The sequence below is a fragment of the Heterodontus francisci genome, chromosome 9, assembly GCF_036365525.1.
Source record: "Heterodontus francisci isolate sHetFra1 chromosome 9, sHetFra1.hap1, whole genome shotgun sequence".
NCBI classification, from domain to species: Eukaryota; Metazoa; Chordata; class Chondrichthyes; order Heterodontiformes; family Heterodontidae; genus Heterodontus; species Heterodontus francisci.
The window spans coordinates 121365400-121385874 of NC_090379.1; positions in this window are offsets into that span (position 1 = coordinate 121365400).

The window sequence follows — 20475 nt, forward strand, 5'->3', positions numbered from 1 at the left end:
GATTGAGATCAGTACAGACCACCACCGGGTGTCTCAGAGTAAGATCAATACAGAGCAATACCGGGGGACTCAGAGTGAGATCAGTACAGAACACCACCGGGGTTCTCAGAGTGAGATCAGTACAGACCACCACCGGGGGTCTCAGAGTGAGATCAGTACAGAGAAATAACGGTGGACTCAGCATGCGATCAGTACGTACAATGACAGGGTCTCAGAATGAGATCAGTACAGACCACCACGGGGGGTCTCCGAGTGACATCAGTACAGACCATCACCGGGGGTCTCAGAGTGAGATCAGTACAGACCACCACCGGGGGTCTCAGAGTGAGATCAGTACAGAGAAATAACGGTGGACTCAGCATGCGATCAGTACGTACAATGACAGGGTCTCAGAATGAGATCAGTACAGACCACCACGGGGGGTCTCCGAGTGACATCAGTACAGACCATCACCGGGGGTCTCAGAGTGAGATCCGTACAGACCACCACTTGGGGTCTCGGAGTGAGATCAGTACAGACCATCACCGGGGTCTCACAGTGAGATCAGTGCAGATGATCACCGGGGTCTCACAGTGAGATCAGTACAGACCACCACCGGGGGTCTCAGTGTGAGATCAGTACAGATCACTCACCGTGGGGTACAGATCATCACCGTGGGTCAGAGAGTGAGATCAGTGCAGACCATCACGTGGGTCTCGGTTTGATATCAGTACAGACCCCCACCAGGGATCTCAGAGTAAGATCAGTACAGACCACAACCGGGCTCTCAGAGTGAGATGAGAACAGACCATCACCTGGGGCCTCAGAGTGAGATCAGCACAGTCCATCACCGCTGGCCTCAGAGTGAGATCAGTACAGACCATCAACGGGCGTCTCAGAGAGAGTTCAGTAGAGACCACCACCGTGGGTCTTCGACTGAGATCACTACAGACCACCACGTGGGCCTTAGAGTGAGATCAATACAGACCACCATCGGGTGTCTCAGAGTGAGATCAACACAGACCACCACCGGGGTTCTCGCTGAGAGATCAGTGCAGACCATCACCGGGGGACTTAGAGTGAGATCAGTACAGACCACCACTGGGGGTCTCAGAGTGAGATTAGTACAGACCATCACGGGGGTCTCAGAGTGAGATCAGTACAGACCATCACAAGGGATCTCAGAGTGAGATCAGTACAGACAACCACCGGGGGTCTCAGAGTGAGTTCAGTACAGACCATCACCGGGGTCTCACAGTGAGACCAGTGCAGACAATCACCGGGGTCTCAGAGTGAGATCAGTACAGAGCACCACCGGGGGTCTCAGAGTGAGATCAGTGCAGATCATTCACCGTGGGGTACAGATCATCACCGTGGGTCACAGATTGAGATCAGTACAGACCATCACCGCGGTCTCACAGTGAGGTCAGTACAGATCATTCACCGTGGGTGACAGAGTGAGATCAGTAGAGACCACCACCGGGGGTCTCAGAGTGAGACCAGTAGAGACCATCACAGGGGGTCTCCGAGTGAGCTCAGTACATACGACCACCGGGGGTCTCAGAGTGAGATCAGTACAGACCAACACCGTGGGTCAGAGGGTGAGATCAGTACAGACCACCACTTGGGGTCTCGGAGTGAGATCAGTACAGACCATCACCGGGGTCTCACAGTGAGATCAGTACAGACCACCACCGGGGGTCTCAGTGTGAGATCAGTACAGATCACTCACCGTGGGGTACAGATCTTCACCGTGTGTCAGAGAGTGAGATCAGTGCAGACCATCACCGCGGTCTCACAGTGGGATCAGTACAGATCATTCACCGTGGGGTACAGATCATCACCGGTCGTCTCAGAGTGAGATCAGTACAGACCATCACCGGGGGTCTCAGAGTGAGATCAGTACAGACCATCACCATGGGTCTAAGAGTGAGATCAGTACAGACCACCACCGGGCTTCTCGGAGTGAGATCAGTACTGACGACCACCGGGGGTCTCAGAGTGAGATCAATAAAGACCATCACCATGGGCCTAAGAGTGAGATCAGTACAGACCATCACTGGGTGTCTGAGAGTGAGATCAGTATAGACCATCACCATGGGTCTAAGAGTGAGATCAGTACAGACCATCACAGGGGGTCTCAGAGTGAGATCAGTAGAGACCATTACCGGGTGTCTAAAAGTGAGATCAGTACAGATCATCACCGGGGTTCTCAGAGTGAGATCGGTAGAGACCATCACCGGGGGGTCTCAGAGAGAGATCAGTACAGTCTATCACCGCGGGCCTCAGAGTGAGGTCAGTACAGACCACCACCGGGGGACTCGGAGGGAGATCAGTACAGACCACCACCGGGTGTCTAAGAATGATATCAGTACAGACCATCACCATGGGCCTAAGAGTGAGATCAGTACAGACCATCACTGGGTGTCTCAGAGTGAGATCAATAAAGACCATCACCATGGGCCTAAGAGTGAGATCAGTACAGACCATCACTGGGTGTCTGAGAGTGAGATCAGTATAGACCATCACCATGGGTCTAAGAGTGAGATCAGTACAGACCATCACAGGGGTTCTCAGAGTGAGATCGGTAGAGACCATCACCGGGGGGTCTCAGAGAGAGATCAGTACAGTCTATCACCGCGGGCCTCAGAGTGAGGTCAGTACAGACCACCACCGGGGGACTCGGAGGGAGATCAGTACAGACCACCACCGGGTGTCTAAGAATGATATCAGTACAGACCATCACCAGGGGTTTAAGAGTTTAATCAGTAGATATCATCACCGGGGGTCTCAGCGTGAGATCAGTACAGACCACCACCGGGGGTCTCAGAGAGATATCAGTACAGACCACCACCGGGGGACTCAGAGTGAGATCAGTGCAGACCATCACCGGGGGTCTCAGAGAGATATCAGTACAGACCACCACCGGGGGACTCAGAGTGAGATCAGTACAGACCACCACCGGGGGACTCAGAGTGAGATCAGTGCAGACCACCACCGGGGCACTCAGAGAGATATCAGTACAGACCACCACCGGGGGTCTCAGAGAGATATCAGTACAGACCAACACCGGGGGACTCAGAGTGAGATCAGTACAGACCACCACCGGGGGACTCAGAGTGAGATCAGTACAGACCATCACGTGGGTCTCGGTTTGAGATCAGTACAGACCCCCACCAGGGATCTCAGATTAAGATCAGTACAGACCACCACCGGGCTCTCAGAGTGAGAATGGAACAGACCATCACCTGGGGCCTCAGAGTGAGATCAGCACAGTCCATCTCCGGTGGCCTCAGAGTGAGATCAGTACAGACCATCAACGGGCGTCTCAGAGTGAGTTCAGTAGAGACCACCACCGTGGGTCTTCGACTGAGATCACTACAGACCACCACGTGGGTCTTAGAGTGAGATCAATACAGACCACCATCGGGTGTCTCAGAGTGAGATCAACACAGACCACCACCGGGGTTCTCGCTGAGAGATCAGTGCAGACCATCACCGGGGGACTTAGAGTGAGATCAGTACAGACCACCACTGGGGGTCTCAGAGTGAGATCAGTACAGACCATCACCGGGGGTCTCAGAGTGAGATCAGTACAGACCACCGGGGGTCTCAGAGTGAGATCAGTGCTGACCATCACTGGGGGTCTCAGAGTGAGATCAGTACAGACCATCACAAGGGATCTCAGAGTGAGAAAGGTACAGACAACCACCGGGGGTCTCAGAGTGAGTTCAGTACAGAACATCACCGGGGTCTCACAGTGAGACCAGTGCAGACAATCACCGGGGTCTCAGAGTGAGATCAGTACAGACCACCACCGGGGGTCTCAGAGTGAGATCAGTGCAGATCATTCACCGTGGGGTACAGATCATCACCGTGGGTCACAGATTGAGATCAGTACTGACCATCACCGCGGTCTCACAGTGAGATCAGTACAGATCATTCACCGTGGGGTACAGATCATCACCGTGGGTGACAGAGTGAGATCAGTACAGACCACCACCGGGTGTCTCAGAGTGAGAACAGTACAGAGAAATTCCGGTGGACTCAGCGTGAGATCAGTACGTACAATGACGGGGTCTCAGAATGAGATCAGTACAGACCACCACCGGGGGTCTCCGAGTGAGATCAGTACAGACCATCACCGGGGGTCTCAGAGTGAGATCCGTACAGACCACCACTTGGGGTCTCGGAGTGAGATCAGTACAGACCATCACCGGGGTCTCACAGTGAGATCAGTGCAGACCATCACCGGGGTCTCACAGTGAGATCAGTGCAGACCACCACCGGGGGTCTCAGTGTGAGATCAGTACAGATCACTCACCGTGGGGTACAGATCATCACCGTGGGTCAGAGAGTGAGATCAGTGCAGACCATCACGTGGGTCTCGGTTTGAGATCAGTACAGACCACCACCAGGGATCTCAGAGTAAGATCAGTACAGACCACCATCGGGCTCTCAGAGTGAGATGAGAACAGACAACCACGTGGGCCTTAGAGTGAGATCAATACAGACCACCAAAGGGTGTCTCAGAGTGAGATCAACACAGACCACCACCGGGGTTCTCGCTGAGAGATCAGTGCAGACCATCACCGGGGGACTTAGGGCGAGATCAGTACAGACCACCACTGGGGGTCTCAGAGTGAGATCAGTACAGACCATCACGGGGGTCTCAGAGTGAGATCAGTACAGACCATCACAAGGGATCTCAGAGTGAGATCAGTACAGACAACCACCGGGGGTCTCAGAGTGAGTTCAGTACAGACCATCACCGGGGTCTCACGGTGAGACCAGTGCAGACAATCACCGGGGTATCAGAGTAAGATCAGTACAGACCACCACCGGGGGTCTCAGAGTGAGATCAGTGCAGATCATTCACCGTGGGGTACAGATCATCACCGTGGGTCACAGATTGAGATCAGTACAGACCATCACCGCGGTCTCACAGTGAGATCAGTACAGATCATTCACCGTGGGTGACAGAGTGAGATCAGTAGAGACCACCACCGGGGGTCTCAGAGTGAGATCAGTAGAGACCATCACAGGGGGTCTCCGAGTGAGCTCAGTACATACGACCACCGGGGGTCTCAGAGTGAGATCAGTACAGACCATCACCAGGGGTCTCAGAGTGAGATCAGTACAGACCATCACCAGGGGTCTGAGAGTGAGATCAGTACAGACCATTACCGCGGGCCTCAGAGTGAGGTCAGTACAGACCACCACTGGGGGACTCGGAGAGAGATCAGTACAGACCACCACAGGGTGTCTAAGAATGATATCAGTCCAGACCATCACCAGGGGTCTAAGAGTTTAATCAGTAGATATCATCACCGGGGGTCTCAGCATGAGATCAGTACAGACCACCACCGGGGGTCTCAGAGTGAGATCAGTACAGACCACCAGCGGGGGTCTCAGAATGAGATCAGTACAGACCAGCACTGGGGGTCTCAGATTGAGATCAGTACAGACCACCACAGGGTGTCTCAGAGTAAGATCAGTACAGAGCAATACCGGGGGACTCAGAGTGAGATCAGTACAGACCACCACCGGGGTTCTCAGAGTGAGATCAGTACAGACCACCACCGGGGGTCTCAGAGTGAGATCAGTACAGAGAAATACCGGTGGACTCAGCATGAGATCAGTACGTACAATGACAGGGTCTCAGAATGAGATCAGTACAGACCACCACCGGGGGTCTCCGAGTGAGATCAGTACAGACCATCACCGGGGGTCTCAGAGTGAGATCCGTACAGACCACCACTTGGGGTCTCGGAGTGAGATCAGTACAGACTATCACCGGGGTCTCACAGTGAGATCAGTGCAGACCATCACCGGGGTCTCACAGTGAGATCAGTACAGACCACCACCGGGGGTCTCAGTGTGAGATCAGTACAGATCACTCACCGTGGGGTACAGATCTTCACCGTGTGTCAGAGAGTGAGATCAGTGCAGACCATCACCGCGGTCTCACAGTGGGATCAGTACAGATCATTCACCGTGGGGTACAGATCATCACCGGTCGTCTCAGAGTGAGATCAGTACAGACCATCACCGGGGGTCTCAGAGTGAGATCAGTACAGACCATCACCATGGGTCTAAGAGTGAGATCAGTACAGACCATCACAGGGGGTCTCAGATTGAGATCAGTACAGACCACCACCGGGCTTCTCGGAGTGAGATCAGTACTGACGACCACCGGGGGTCTCAGAGTGAGATCAATAAAGACCATCACCATGGGCCTAAGAGTGAGATCAGTACAGACCATCACTGGGTGTCTGAGAGTGAGATCAGTATAGACCATCACCATGGGTCTAAGAGTGAGATCAGTACAGACCATCACAGGGGGTCTCAGAGTGAGATCAGTAGAGACCATTACCGGGTGTCTAAAAGTGAGATCAGTACAGATCATCACCGGGGTTCTCAGAGTGAGATCAGTAGAGACCATCACCGGGGGGTCTCAGAGAGAGATCAGTACAGTCTATCACCGCCGGCCTCAGAGTGAGGTCAGTACAGACCACCACCGGGTGTCTAAGAATGATATCAGTACAGACCATCACCAGGGGTTTAAGAGTTTAATCAGTAGATATCATCACCGGGGGTCTCAGCGTGAGATCAGTACAGACCACCACCGGGGGTCTCAGAGAGATATCAGTACAGACCACCACCGGGGGACTCAGAGTGAGATCAGTGCAGACCATCACCGGGGGTCTCAGAGAGATATCAGTACAGACCACCACCGGGGGACTCAGAGTGAGATCAGTACAGACCACCACCGGGGGACTCAGAGTGAGATCAGTGCAGACCACCACCGGGGCACTCAGAGAGATATCAGTACAGACCACCACCGGGGGTCTCAGAGAGATATCAGCACAGACCAACACCGGGGGACTCAGAGTGAGATCAGTACAGACCACCACCGGGGGACTCAGAGTGAGATCAGTACAGACCACCACCGTGGGTCTTCGACTGAGATCACTACAGACCACCACGTGGGTCTTGGAGTGAGATCAATACAGACCACCATCGGGTGTCTCAGAGTGAGATCAACACAGACCACCACCGGGGTTCTCGCTGAGAGATCAGTGCAGACCATCACCGGGGGACTTAGAGTGAGATCAGTACAGACCACCACTGGGGGTCTCAGAGTGAGATCAGTACAGACCATCACCGGGGGTCTCAGAGTGAGATCAGTACAGACCACCACTGGGGGTCTCAGAGTGAGATCAGTACAGACCATCACCGGGGGTCTCAGAGTGAGATCAGTACAGACCACCGGGGTCTCAGAGTGAGATCAGTGCTGAGCATCACTGGGGGTCTCAGAGTGAGATCAGTACAGACCATCACAAGGGATCTCAGAGTGAGAAAGGTACAAGCAACCACCGGGGGTCTCAGAGTGAGTTCAGTACAGACCATCACCGGGGTCTCACTGTGAGACCAGTGCAGACAATCACCGGGGTCTCAGAGTGAGATCAGTACAGACCACCACCGGGGGTCTCAGAGTGAGATCAGTGCAGATCATTCACCGTGGGGTACAGATCATCACCGTGGGTCACAGATTGAGATCAGTACAGACCATCACCGCGGTCTCACAGTGAGATCAGTACAGATCATTCACCGTGGGGTACAGATCATCACCGTGGGTGACAGAGTGAGATCAGTACAGACCACCACCGGGTGTCTCAGAGTGAGAACAGTACAGAGAAATTCCGGTGGACTCAGCGTGAGATCAGTACGTACAATGACGGGGTCTCAGAATGAGATCAGTACAGACCACCACCGGGGGTCTCCGAGTGAGATCAGTACAGACCATCACCGGGGGTCTCAGAGTGAGATCCGTACAGACCACCACTTGGGGTCTCGGAGTGAGATCAGTACAGACCATCACCGGGGTCTCACAGTGAGATCAGTGCAGACCATCACCGGGGTCTCACAGTGAGATCAGTGCAGACCACCACCGGGGGTCTCAGTGTGAGATCAGTACAGATCACTCACCGTGGGGTACAGATCATCACCGTGGGTCAGAGAGTGAGATCAGTGCAGACCATCACGTGGGTCTCGGTTTGAGATCAGTACAGACCACCACCAGGGATCTCAGAGTAAGATCAGTACAGACCACCATCGGGCTCTCAGAGTGAGATGAGAACAGACCACCACGTGGGCCTTAGAGTGAGATCAATACAGACCACCAAAGGGTGTCTCAGAGTGAGATCAACACAGACCACCACCGGGGTTCTCGCTGAGAGATCAGTGCAGACCATCACCGGGGGACTTAGGGCGAGATCAGTACAGACCACCACTGGGGGTCTCAGAGTGAGATCAGTACAGACCATCACGGGGGTCTCAGAGTGAGATCAGTACAGACCATCACAAGGGATCTCAGAGTGAGATCAGTACAGACAACCACCGGGGGTCTCAGAGTGAGTTCAGTACAGACCATCACCGGGGTCTCACGGTGAGACCAGTGCAGACAATCACCGGGGTATCAGAGTAAGATCAGTACAGACCACCACCGGGGGTCTCAGAGTGAGATCAGTGCAGATCATTCACCGTGGGGTACAGATCATCACCGTGGGTCACAGATTGAGATCAGTACAGACCATCACCGCGGTCTCACAGTGAGATCAGTACAGATCATTCACCGTGGGTGACAGAGTGAGATCAGTAGAGACCACCACCGGGGGTCTCAGAGTGAGATCAGTAGAGACCATCACAGGGGGTCTCCGAGTGAGCTCAGTACATACGACCACCGGGGGTCTCAGAGTGAGATCAGTACAGACCATCACCAGGGGTCTCAGAGTGAGATCAGTACAGACCATCACCAGGGGTCTGAGAGTGAGATCAGTACAGACCATTACCGCGGGCCTCAGAGTGAGGTCAGTACAGACCACCACTGGGGGACTCGGAGAGAGATCAGTACAGACCACCACAGGGTGTCTAAGAATGATATCAGTACGGACCATCACCAGGGGTCTAAGAGTTTAATCAGTAGATATCATCACCGGGGGTCTCAGCATGAGATCAGTACAGACCACCAGCGGGGGTCTCAGAATGAGATCAGTACAGACCAGCACTGGGGGTCTCAGATTGAGATCAGTACAAACCACCACAGGGTGTCTCAGAGTAAGATCAGTACAGAGCAATACCGGGGGACTCAGAGTGAGATCAGTACAGACCACCACCGGGGTTCTCAGAGTGAGATCAGTACAGACCACCACCGGGGGTCTCAGAGTGAGATCAGTACAGAGAAATACCGGTGGACTCAGCATGAGATCAGTACGTACAATGACAGGGTCTCAGAATGAGATCAGTACAGACCACCACCGGGGGTCTCCGAGTGACATCAGTACAGACCATCACCGGGGGTCTCAGAGTGAGATCCGTACAGACCACCACTTGGGGTCTCGGAGTGAGATCAGTACAGACCATCACCGGGGTCTCACAGTGAGATCAGTGCAGACCATCACCGGGGTCTCACAGTGAGATCAGTACAGACCACCACCGGGGGTCTCAGTGTGAGATCAGTACAGATCACTCACCGTGGGGTACAGATCTTCACCGTGTGTCAGAGAGTGAGATCAGTGCAGACCATCACCGCGGTCTCACAGTGGGATCAGTGCAGATCATTCACCGTGGGGTACAGATCATCACCGGTCGTCTCAGAGTGAGATCACTCCAGACCATCACCGGGGGTCTCAGAGTGAGATCAGTACAGACCATCACCATGGGTCTAAGAGTGAGATCAGTACAGACCATCACAGGGGGTCTCAGAGTGAGATCAGTACAGACCACCACCGGGCTTCTCGGAGTGAGATCAGTACTGACGACCACCGGGGGTCTCAGAGTGAGATCAATAAAGACCATCACCATGGGCCTAAGAGTGAGATCAGTACAGACCATCACTGGGTGTCTGAGAGTGAGATCAGTATTGACCATCACCATGGGTCTAAGAGTGAGATCAGTACAGACCATCACAGGGGGTCTCAGAGTGAGATCAGTAGAGACCATTACCGGGTGTCTAAAAGTGAGATCAGTACAGATCATCACCGGGGTTCTCAGAGTGAGATCAGTAGAGACCATCACCGGGGGGTCTCAGAGAGAGATCAGTACAGTCTATCACCGCCGGCCTCAGAGTGAGGTCAGTACAGACCACCACCGGGGGACTCGGAGGGAGATCAGTACAGACCACCACCGGGTGTCTAAGAATGATATCAGTACAGACCATCACCAGGGGTTTAAGAGTTTAATCAGTAGATATCATCACCGGGGGTCTCAGCGTGAGATCAGTACAGACCACCACCGGGGGTCTCAGAGAGATATCAGTACAGACCACCACCGGGGGACTCAGAGTGAGATCAGTGCAGACCATCACCGGGGGTCTCAGAGAGATATCAGTACAGACCACCACCGGGGGACTCAGAGTGAGATCAGTACAGACCACCACCGGGGGACTCAGAGTGAGATCAGTGCAGACCACCACCGGGGCACTCAGAGAGATATCAGTACAGACCACCACCAGGGGTCTCAGAGAGATATCAGCACAGACCAACACCGGGGGACTCAGAGTGAGATCAGTACAGACCACCACCGGGGGACTCAGAGTGAGATCAGTACAGACCATCACGTGGGTCTCGGTTTGAGATCAGTACAGACCCCCACCAGGGATCTCAGATTAAGATCAGTACAGACCACCACCGGGCTCTCAGAGTGAGAATGGAACAGACCATCACCTGGGGCCTCAGAGTGAGATCAGCACAGTCCATCTCCGGTGGCCTCAGAGTGAGATCAGTACAGACCATCAACGGGCGTCTCAGAGTGAATTCAGTAGAGACCACCACCGTGGGTCTTCGACTGAGATCACTACAGACCACCACGTGGGTCTTGGAGTGAGATCAATACAGACCACCATCGGGTGTCTCAGAGTGAGATCAACACAGACCACCACCGGGGTTCTCGCTGAGAGATCAGTGCAGACCATCACCGGGGGACTTAGAGTGAGATCAGTACAGACCATCACCGGGGGTCTCAGAGTGAGATCAGTACAGACCACCGGGGGTCTCAGAGTGAGATCAGTGCTGACCATCACTGGGGGTCTCAGAGTGAGATCAGTACAGACCATCACAAGGGATCTCAGAGTGAGAAAGGTACAGACAACCACCGGGGGTCTCAGAGTGAGTTCAGTACAGACCATCACCGGGGTCTCACAGTGAGACCAGTGCAGACAATCACCGGGGTCTCAGAGTGAGATCAGTACAGACCACCACCGGGGGTCTCAGAGTGAGATCAGTGCAGATCATTCACCGTGGGGTACAGATCATCACCGTGGGTCACAGATTGAGATCAGTACAGACCATCACCGCGGTCTCACAGTGAGATCAGTACAGATCATTCACCGTGGGGTACAGATCATCACCGTGGGTGACAGAGTGAGATCAGTAGAGACAAACACCGGGGGTCTCAGAGTGAGATCAGTAGAGACCATCACAGGGGGTCTCCGAGTGAGCTCAGTACATACGACCACCGGGGGTCTCAGAGTGAGATCAGTACAGACCATCACCAGGGGTCTCAGAGTGAGATCAGTACAGACCATCACCAGGGGTCTGAGAGTGAGATCAGTACAGACCATTACCGCGGGCCTCAGAGTGAGGTCAGTACAGACCACCACCGTGGGTCTCAGAGTGAGATCAGTACAGATCACTCACCGTGGGGTACAGATCATCCCCGTGGGTCAGAGAGTGAGATCAGGGCAGACCATCACCGCGGTCTCACAGTGGGATCAGTACAGATCATTCACCGTGGGGTACAGATCATCACCGGGCGTCTCAGAGTGAGATCAGTACAGACCATCACCGGGGGTCTCAGAGTGAGATCAGGACAGACCATCACCATGTGTCTAAGACTGAGATCAGTACAGACCATCACAGGGGGTCTCAGAGTGAGATCAGTACAGAACATCACCGGGGGTCTCAGAGTGAGATCAGTACAGACCATCACCATGGGTCTAAGAGTGAGATCAATATATACCATCACAGGGGGTCTCAGAGTGAGATCAGTACAAACCATCACCGGGCGTCTCGGAGTGAGATCAGTACAGACCACCACCGGGGGTCTGAGAGTGAGATCAATACAGACCATCACCATGGGTCTAAGAGTGAGATCAGTACAGACCATCACTGGGTGTCTCAGAGTGAGATCAGTACAGACCACCACCGGGGGTCTGAGAGTGAGATCAGTACAGACCATCACCGGGGTTCTCAGAGTGAGATCAGTGGAGACCATCACCGGGGGTCTCAGAGTGAGATCAGTACAGTCTATCACCGGGGGCCTCAGAGTGAGGTCAGTACAGACCACCACCGGGGGACTCGGAGAGAGATCAGTACAGACCACCACCGTGGGTCTCAGCGTGAGATCAGTACAGACCACCACAGGGGGTCTCAGAGTGAGATCAGTACAGATCACCAGCGGGGGTCTCAGAGTGAGATCAGTACAGACCATCACCGGAGGTCTGAGAGTGAGATCAGTACAGACCACCACCGGGGGTCTCAGAGTGAGATCAGTACAGACCACCACCGGGGGTCTCAGAGTGAGATCAGTACAGACCATCACGTGGGTCTCGGTTTGAGATCAGTACAGACCCCCACCAGGGATCTCAGAGTAAGATCAGTACAGACCACCACCGGGATCTCAGTGTGAGATGAGTACAGACCTTCACCGGGGGTCTCAGAGTGAGATCAGTACAGACCATCACCTGGGGCCTCAGAGTGAGATCAGGACAGACCTTAACTGGGGTCTCATAGTGAGATCAGTACAGAATATCACCGGGGGACTCGGATTGAGATCAGTACAGAATATCACCGGTGGACTCAGAGTGAGATCAGTACAGACCACCACCGGGGGTCTTAGAATGAGATCAGTACAGAATATCACCGGGGGACTCGGATTGAGATCAGTACAGACCACCACCGGTGGTCTCAGAGTGAGATCAGTACAGACCACCACTGGGGGTCTCAGAGTGAGATCAGTACAGACCATCAGCGGTTGTCTCAGAGTGAGATCAGTACATACCATCACCGGGGGTCTCAGAGTGAGATCAGTACAGACCACCACCGGGGGTCACAGAATGAGATCAGTACAGACCATCACCGGGGGTCTCAGAGTGAGATCAGTACAGACCACCACCGGGGGTCTCGGAGTGAGATCAGTACAGACCATCAACATGGGTCGAAGAGTGAGATGAGTACAGACCATCACTGGGGGTCACAGAGAGAGGTAAGTACAGACCATCACCGGGGGTCTCACAGTGAGATCAGTACAGACCATCAACGTGGTTCACAGAGTGAGATCAGTACAGACCATCACCGGGCATCTCAGTGTGAGATCATTACAGACCATCACCGGGGGTCTCAGAGTGAGATCAGTACAGACAATCACCGGGCGTCTCAGTGTGAGATCATTACAGACCATCACCGGGGGTCTCAGCGTGAGATCAGTGCAGACCACCACCGGGGGACTCAGAATGAGATCAATCCGGACCACCACCGGGGGTCTTAGAGTGAGATCAGTGCAGAACACAACCTGGGGTCTCAGAGTGATATCAGTACCGACAACCACCGGGGGTCTCAGAGAGATATCAGTACAGACCACCACCGGGGGACTCAGAGTGAGATCAGTGCAGACCATCACCGGGGGTCTCAGAGAGATATCAGTACAGACCAGCACCGGGGGACTCAGAGTGAGATCAGTACAGACCACCACCGGGGGACTCAGAGTGAGATCAGTACAGACCATCACGTGTGTCTCGGTTTGAGATCAGTACAGACCCCCACCAGGGATCTCAGAGTAAGATCAGTACAGACCACCACCGGGCTCTCAGAGTGAGATGAGAACAGACCATCACCTGGGGCCTCAGAGTGAGATCAGCACAGTCCATCACCGGTGGCCTCAGAGTGAGATCAGTACAGACCATCAACGGGCGTCTCAGAGTGAGTTCAGTAGAGACCACCACCGTGGGTCTTCGACTGAGATCACTACAGACCACCACGTGGGCCTCAGAGTGAGATCAATACAGACCAACACCGGGTGTCTCAGAGTGAGATCAACACAGACCACCACCGGGGTTCTCGCTGAGAGATCAGTGCAGACCATCACCGGGGGACTTAGAGTGAGATCAGTACAGACCACCACTGGGGGTCTCAGAGTGAGATCAGTACAGACCATCACGGGGGTCTCAGAGTGAGATCAGGACAGACCATCACAAGGGATCTCAGAGTGAGATCAGTACAGACAACCACCAGGGGTCTCAGAGTGAGTTCAGTACAGACCATCACAAGGGATCTCAGAGTGAGATCAGTACAGACAACCACCGGGGGTCTCAGAGTGAGTTCAGTACAGACCATCACCGGGGTCTCACAGTGAGATCAGTACAGACCACCACCGTGGGTCACAGATTGAGATCAGTACAGACCATCACCGCGGTCTCACAGTGAGATCAGTACATATCATTCACCGTGGGTGACAGAGTGAGATCAGTAGAGACCACCACCGGGGGTCTCCGAGTGAGCTCAGTACATACGACAACCGGGGGTCTCAGAGTGAGATCAGTACAGACCATCACAAGGGATCTCAGAGTGAGATCAGTAGAGACCACCACCGGGGGTCTCAGAGTGAGATCAGTACAGACCATCACCATGGGTCACAGAGTGAGATCAGTAGAGACCATCACCGGGGGAGTCGGAGTGAGATCAGTACAGACCACCACCGGGGGACTCGGAGTGAGATCAGTGCAGACCACCACCGGGGACTCAGAGTGAGATCAGTGCAGACCATCACCAGGGGTCTCAGAGTGAGATCAGTACAGCCCACCACCGGGGGTCTCAGAGTGAGATCAGTACAGACAACCACCGGGGGTCTCAGAGTGAGATCAGAACAGACCATCACCGGGGATCTCAGAGTGAGATCAGTACAGACCAGCACTGGGGGTCTCAGATTGAGATCAGTGCAGACCACCACCGGGTGTCTCAGAGTAAGATCAGTACAGAGCAATACCGGGGGACTCAGAGTGAGATCAGTACAGACCACCACCGGGGTTCTCAGAGTGAGATCAGTACAGACCACCACCGGGGGTCTCAGAGTGAGATCAGTACAGAGAAATACCGGTGGACTCAGCATGAGATCAGTACGTACAATGACAGGGTCTCAGAATGAGATCAGTACAGACCACCACCGGGGGTCTCCGAGTGAGATCAGTACAGACCATCACCGGGGGTCTTAGAGTGAGATCCGTACAGACCACCACTTGGGGTCTCGGAGTGAGATCAGTACAGACCATCACCGGGGTCTCACAGTGAGATCAGTGCAGACCATCACCGGGGTCTCACAGTGAGATCAGTACAGACCACCACCGGGGGTCTCAGTGTGAGATCAGTACAGATCACTCACCGTGGGGTACAGATATTCACCGTGTGTCAGAGAGTGAGATCTGTACAGACCACCACCGGGGTTCTCAGAGTGAGATCAGTACAGACCACCACCGGGGGTCACAGAATGAGATCAGTACAGACCATCATCGGGGGTCTCAGAGTGAGATCAGTACAGACCACCACCGGGGGTCTCGGAGTGAGATCAGTACAGACCATCAACATGGGTCGAAGAGTGAGATGAGTACAGACCATCACTGGGGGTCACAAAGAGAGGTAAGTACAGACCATCACCGGGGTTCTCACAGTGAGATCAGTACAGACCATCAACGTGGTTCACAGAGTGAGATCAGTACAGACCATCACCGGGCATCTCAGTGTGAGATCATTGCAGACCATCACCGGGGGTCTCAGAGTGAGATCAGTACAGACAATCACCGGGCGTCTCAGTGTGAGATCATTACAGACCATCACCGGGGGTCTCAGCTTGAGATCAGTGCAGACCACCACCGGGGGACTCAGAATGAGATCAATACGGACCACCACCGGGGGTCTTAGAGTGAGATCAGTGCAGAACACAACCTGGGGTCTCAGAGTGATATCAGTACCGACAACCACCGGGGGTCTCAGAGAGATATCAGTACAGACCACCACCGGGGGACTCAGAGTGAGATCAGTGCAGACCATCACCGGGGGTCTCAGAGAGATATCAGTACAGACCAGCACCGGGGGACTCAGAGTGAGATCAGTACAGACCACCACCGGGGGACTCAGAGTGAGATCAGTACAGACCATCACGTGTGTCTCGGTTTGAGATCAGTACAGACCCCCACCAGGGATCTCAGAGTAAGATCAGTACAGACCGCCACCGGGCTCTCAGAGTGAGATGAGAACAGACCATCACCTGGGGCCTCAGAGTGAGATCAGCACAGTCCATCACCGGTGGCCTCAGTGTGAGATCAGTACAGACCATCAACGGGCGTCTCAGAGTGAGTTCAGTAGAGACCACCACCGTGGGTCTTCGACTGAGATCACTACAGACCACCACGTGGGCCTTAGAGTGAGATCAATACAGACCATCACCGGGTGTCTCAGAGTGAGATCAACACAGACCACCACCGGGGTTCTCGCTGAGAGATCAGTGCAGACCATCACCGGGGGACTTAGAGTGAGATCAGTACAGACCACCACTGGGGGTCTCAGAGTGAGATCAGTACAGACCATCACGGGGGTCTCAGAGTGAGATCAGTACAGACCATCACAAGGGATCTCAGAGTGAGATCAGTACAGACAACCACCAGGGGTCTCAGAGTGAGTTCAGTACAGACCATCACAAGGGATCTCAGAGTGAGATCAGTACAGACAACCACCGGGGGTCTCAGAGTGAGTTCAGTACAGACCATCACCGGGGTCTCACAGTGAGATCAGTACAGACCACCACCGTGGGTCACAGATTGAGATCAGTACAGACCATCACCGCGGTCTCACAGTGAGATCAGTACATATCATTCACCGTGGGTGACAGAGTGAGATCAGTAGAGACCACCACCGGGGGTCTCCGAGTGAGCTCAGTACATACGACAACCGGGGGTCTCAGAGTGAGATCAGTACAGACCATCACAAGGGATCTCAGAGTGAGATCAGTAGAGACCACCACCGGGGGTCTCAGAGTGAGATCAGTACAGACCATCACCATGGGTCACAGAGTAGATCAGTAGAGACCATCACCGGGGGAGTCGGAGTGAGATCAGTACAGACCACCACCGGGGGACTCGGAGTGAGATCAGTGCAGACCATCACCAGGGGTCTCAGAGTGAGATCAGTACAGCCCACCACCGGGGGTCTCAGAGTGAGATCAGTACAGACAACCACCGGGGGTCTCAGAGTGAGATCAGAACAGACCATCACCGGGGATCTCAGAGTGAGATCAGTACAGACCAGCACTGGGGGTCTCAGATTGAGATCAGTACAGACCACCACCGGGTGTCTCAGAGTAAGATCAGTACAGAGCAATACCGGGGGACTCAGAGTGAGATCAGTACAGACCACCACCGGGGTTCTCAGAGTGAGATCAGTACAGACCACCACCGGGGGTCTCAGAGTGAGATCAGTACAGAGAAATACCGGTGGACTCAGCATGAGATCAGTACGTACAATGACAGGGTCTCAGAATGAGATCAGTACAGACCACCACCGGGGGTCTCCGAGTGACATCAGTACAGACCATCACCGGGGGTCTCAGAGTGAGATCCGTACAGACCACCACTTGGGGTCTCGGAGTGAGATCAGTACAGACCATCACCGGGGTCTCACAGTGAGATCAGTGCAGACCATCACCGGGGTCTCACAGTGAGATCAGTACAGACCACCACCGGGGGTCTCAGTGTGAGATCAGTACAGATCACTCACCGTGGGGTACAGATCTTCACCGTGTGTCAGAGAGTGAGATCAGTACAGACCACCACCGGGGTTCTCAGAGTGAGATCAGTACAGACCACCACCGGGGGTCTCAGAGTGAGATCAGTACAGAGAAATACCGGTGGACTCAGCATGAGATCAGTACGTACAATGACAGGGTCTCAGAATGAGATCAGTACAGACCACCACCGGGTGTCTCAGAGTAAGATCAGTACAGAGCAATACCGGGGGACTCAGAGTGAGATCAGTACAGACCACCACCGGGGTTCTCAGAGTGAGATCAGTACAGACCACCACCGGGGGTCTCTGAGTGAGATCAGTACAGAGAAATACCAGTGGACTCAGCATGAGATCAGTACGTACAATGACAGGGTCTCAGAATGAGATCAGTACAGACCACCACCGCGGGTCTCTGAGTGAGATCAGTACAGACCATCACCGGGGGTCTCAGAGTGAGATCAGTACAGACCATCACCGGGGTCTCACAGTGAGATCAGTGCAGACCATCACCGTGGTCTCACAGTGAGATGAGAACAGACCATCACCTGGGGCCTCAGAGTGAGATCAGCACAGTCCATCACCGGTGGCCTCAGAGTGGGATCAGTACAGACCATCAACGGGCGTCTCAGAGTGAGCTCAGTAGAGACCACCACCGTGGGTCTTCGACTGAGATCACTACAGACCACCACGTGGGCCTTAGAGTGAGATCAATACAGACCATCACCGGGTGTCTCAGAGTGAGATCAACACAGACCACCACCGGGGTTCTCGCTGAGAGATCAGTGCAGACCATCACCGGGGGACTTAGAGTGAGATCAGTACAGACCACCACTGGGGGTCTCAGAGTGAGATCAGTACAGACCATCACGGGGATCTCAGAGTGAGATCAGTACAGACCATCACAAGGGATCTCAGAGTGAGATCAGTACAGACAACCACCGGGGGTCTCAGAGTGAGTTCAGTACAGACCATCACAAGGGATCTCAGAGTGAGATCAGTACAGACAACCACCGGGGGTCTCAGAGTGAGTTCAGTACAGACCATCACCGGGGTCTCACAGTGAGATCAGTACAGACCACCACCGTGGGTCACAGATTGAGATCAGTACAGACCATCACCGCGGTCTCACAGTGAGATCAGTACAGATCATTCACCGTGGGTGACAGAGTGAGATCAGTAGAGACCACCACCGGGGGTCTCCGAGTGAGCTCAGTACATACGACAACCGGGGGTCTCAGAGTGAGATCAGTACAGACCATCACAAGGGATCTCAGAGTGAGATCAGTAGAGACCACCACCGGGGGTCTCAGAGTGAGATCAGTACAGATCATTCACCGTGGGTGACAGAGTGAGATCAGTAGAGACCACCACCGGGGGTCTCAGAGTGAGATCAGTAGAGACCATCACAGGGGGTCTCCGAGTGAGCTCAGTACATACGACAACCGGGGGTCTCAGAGTGAGATCAGTACAGACCATCACAAGGGATCTCAGAGTGAGATCAGTAGAGACCACCACCGGGGGTCTCAGAGTGAGATCAGTACAGACCATCACCATGGGTCACAGAGTGAGATCAGTAGAGACCATCACCGGGGGAGTCGGAGTGAGATCAGTACAGACCACCACCGGGGGACTCGGAGTGAGATCAGTGCAGACCACCACCGGGGACTCAGAGTGAGATCAGTGCAGACCATCACCAGGGGTCTCAGAGTGAGATCAGTACAGCCCACCACCGGGGGTCTCAGAGTGAGATCAGTACAGACAACCACCGGGGGTCTCAGAGTGAGATCAGAACAGACCATCACCGGGGATCTCAGAGTGAGATCAGTACAGACCACCACCGGGGTTCTCAGAGTGAGATCAGTACAGACCACCACCGGGGGTCTCCGAGTGAGATCAGTGCAGACCATCACCGGGGGTCTCAGAGTGAGATCCGTACAGACCACCACTTGGGGTCTCGGAGTGAGATCAGTACAGACCATCACCGGGGTCTCACAGTGAGATCAGTGCAGTCTATCACCGGGGGTCTCAGAGTGAGATCAGTACAGTCTATCACCGGGGGCCTCAGAGTGAGGTCAGTACAGACCACCACCGGGGGACTCGGAGAGAGATCAGTACAGACCACCACCGTGGGTCTCAGCGTGAGATCAGTACAGACCACCACAGGGGGTCTCAGAGTGAGATCAGTACAGATCACCAGCGGGGGTCTCAGAGTGAGATCAGTACAGACCATCACCGGAGGTCTGAGAGTGAGATCAGTACAGACCACCACCGGGGGTCTCAGAGTGAGATCAGTACAGACCACCACCGGGGGTCTCAGAGTGAGATCAGTACAGACCATCACGTGGGTCTCGGTTTGAGATCAGTACAGACCCCCACCAGGGATCTCAGAGTAAGATCAGTACAGACCACCACCGGGATCTCAGTGTGAGATGAGTACAGACCTTCACCGGGGGTCTCAGAGTGAGATCAGTACAGACCATCACCTGGGGCCTCAGAGTGAGATCAGGACAGACCTTAACTGGGGTCTCATAGTGAGATCAGTACAGAATATCACCGGGGGACTCGGATTGAGATCAGTACAGAATATCACCGGTGGACTCAGAGTGAGATCAGTACAGACCACCACCGGGGGTCTTAGAATGAGATCAGTACAGAATATCACCGG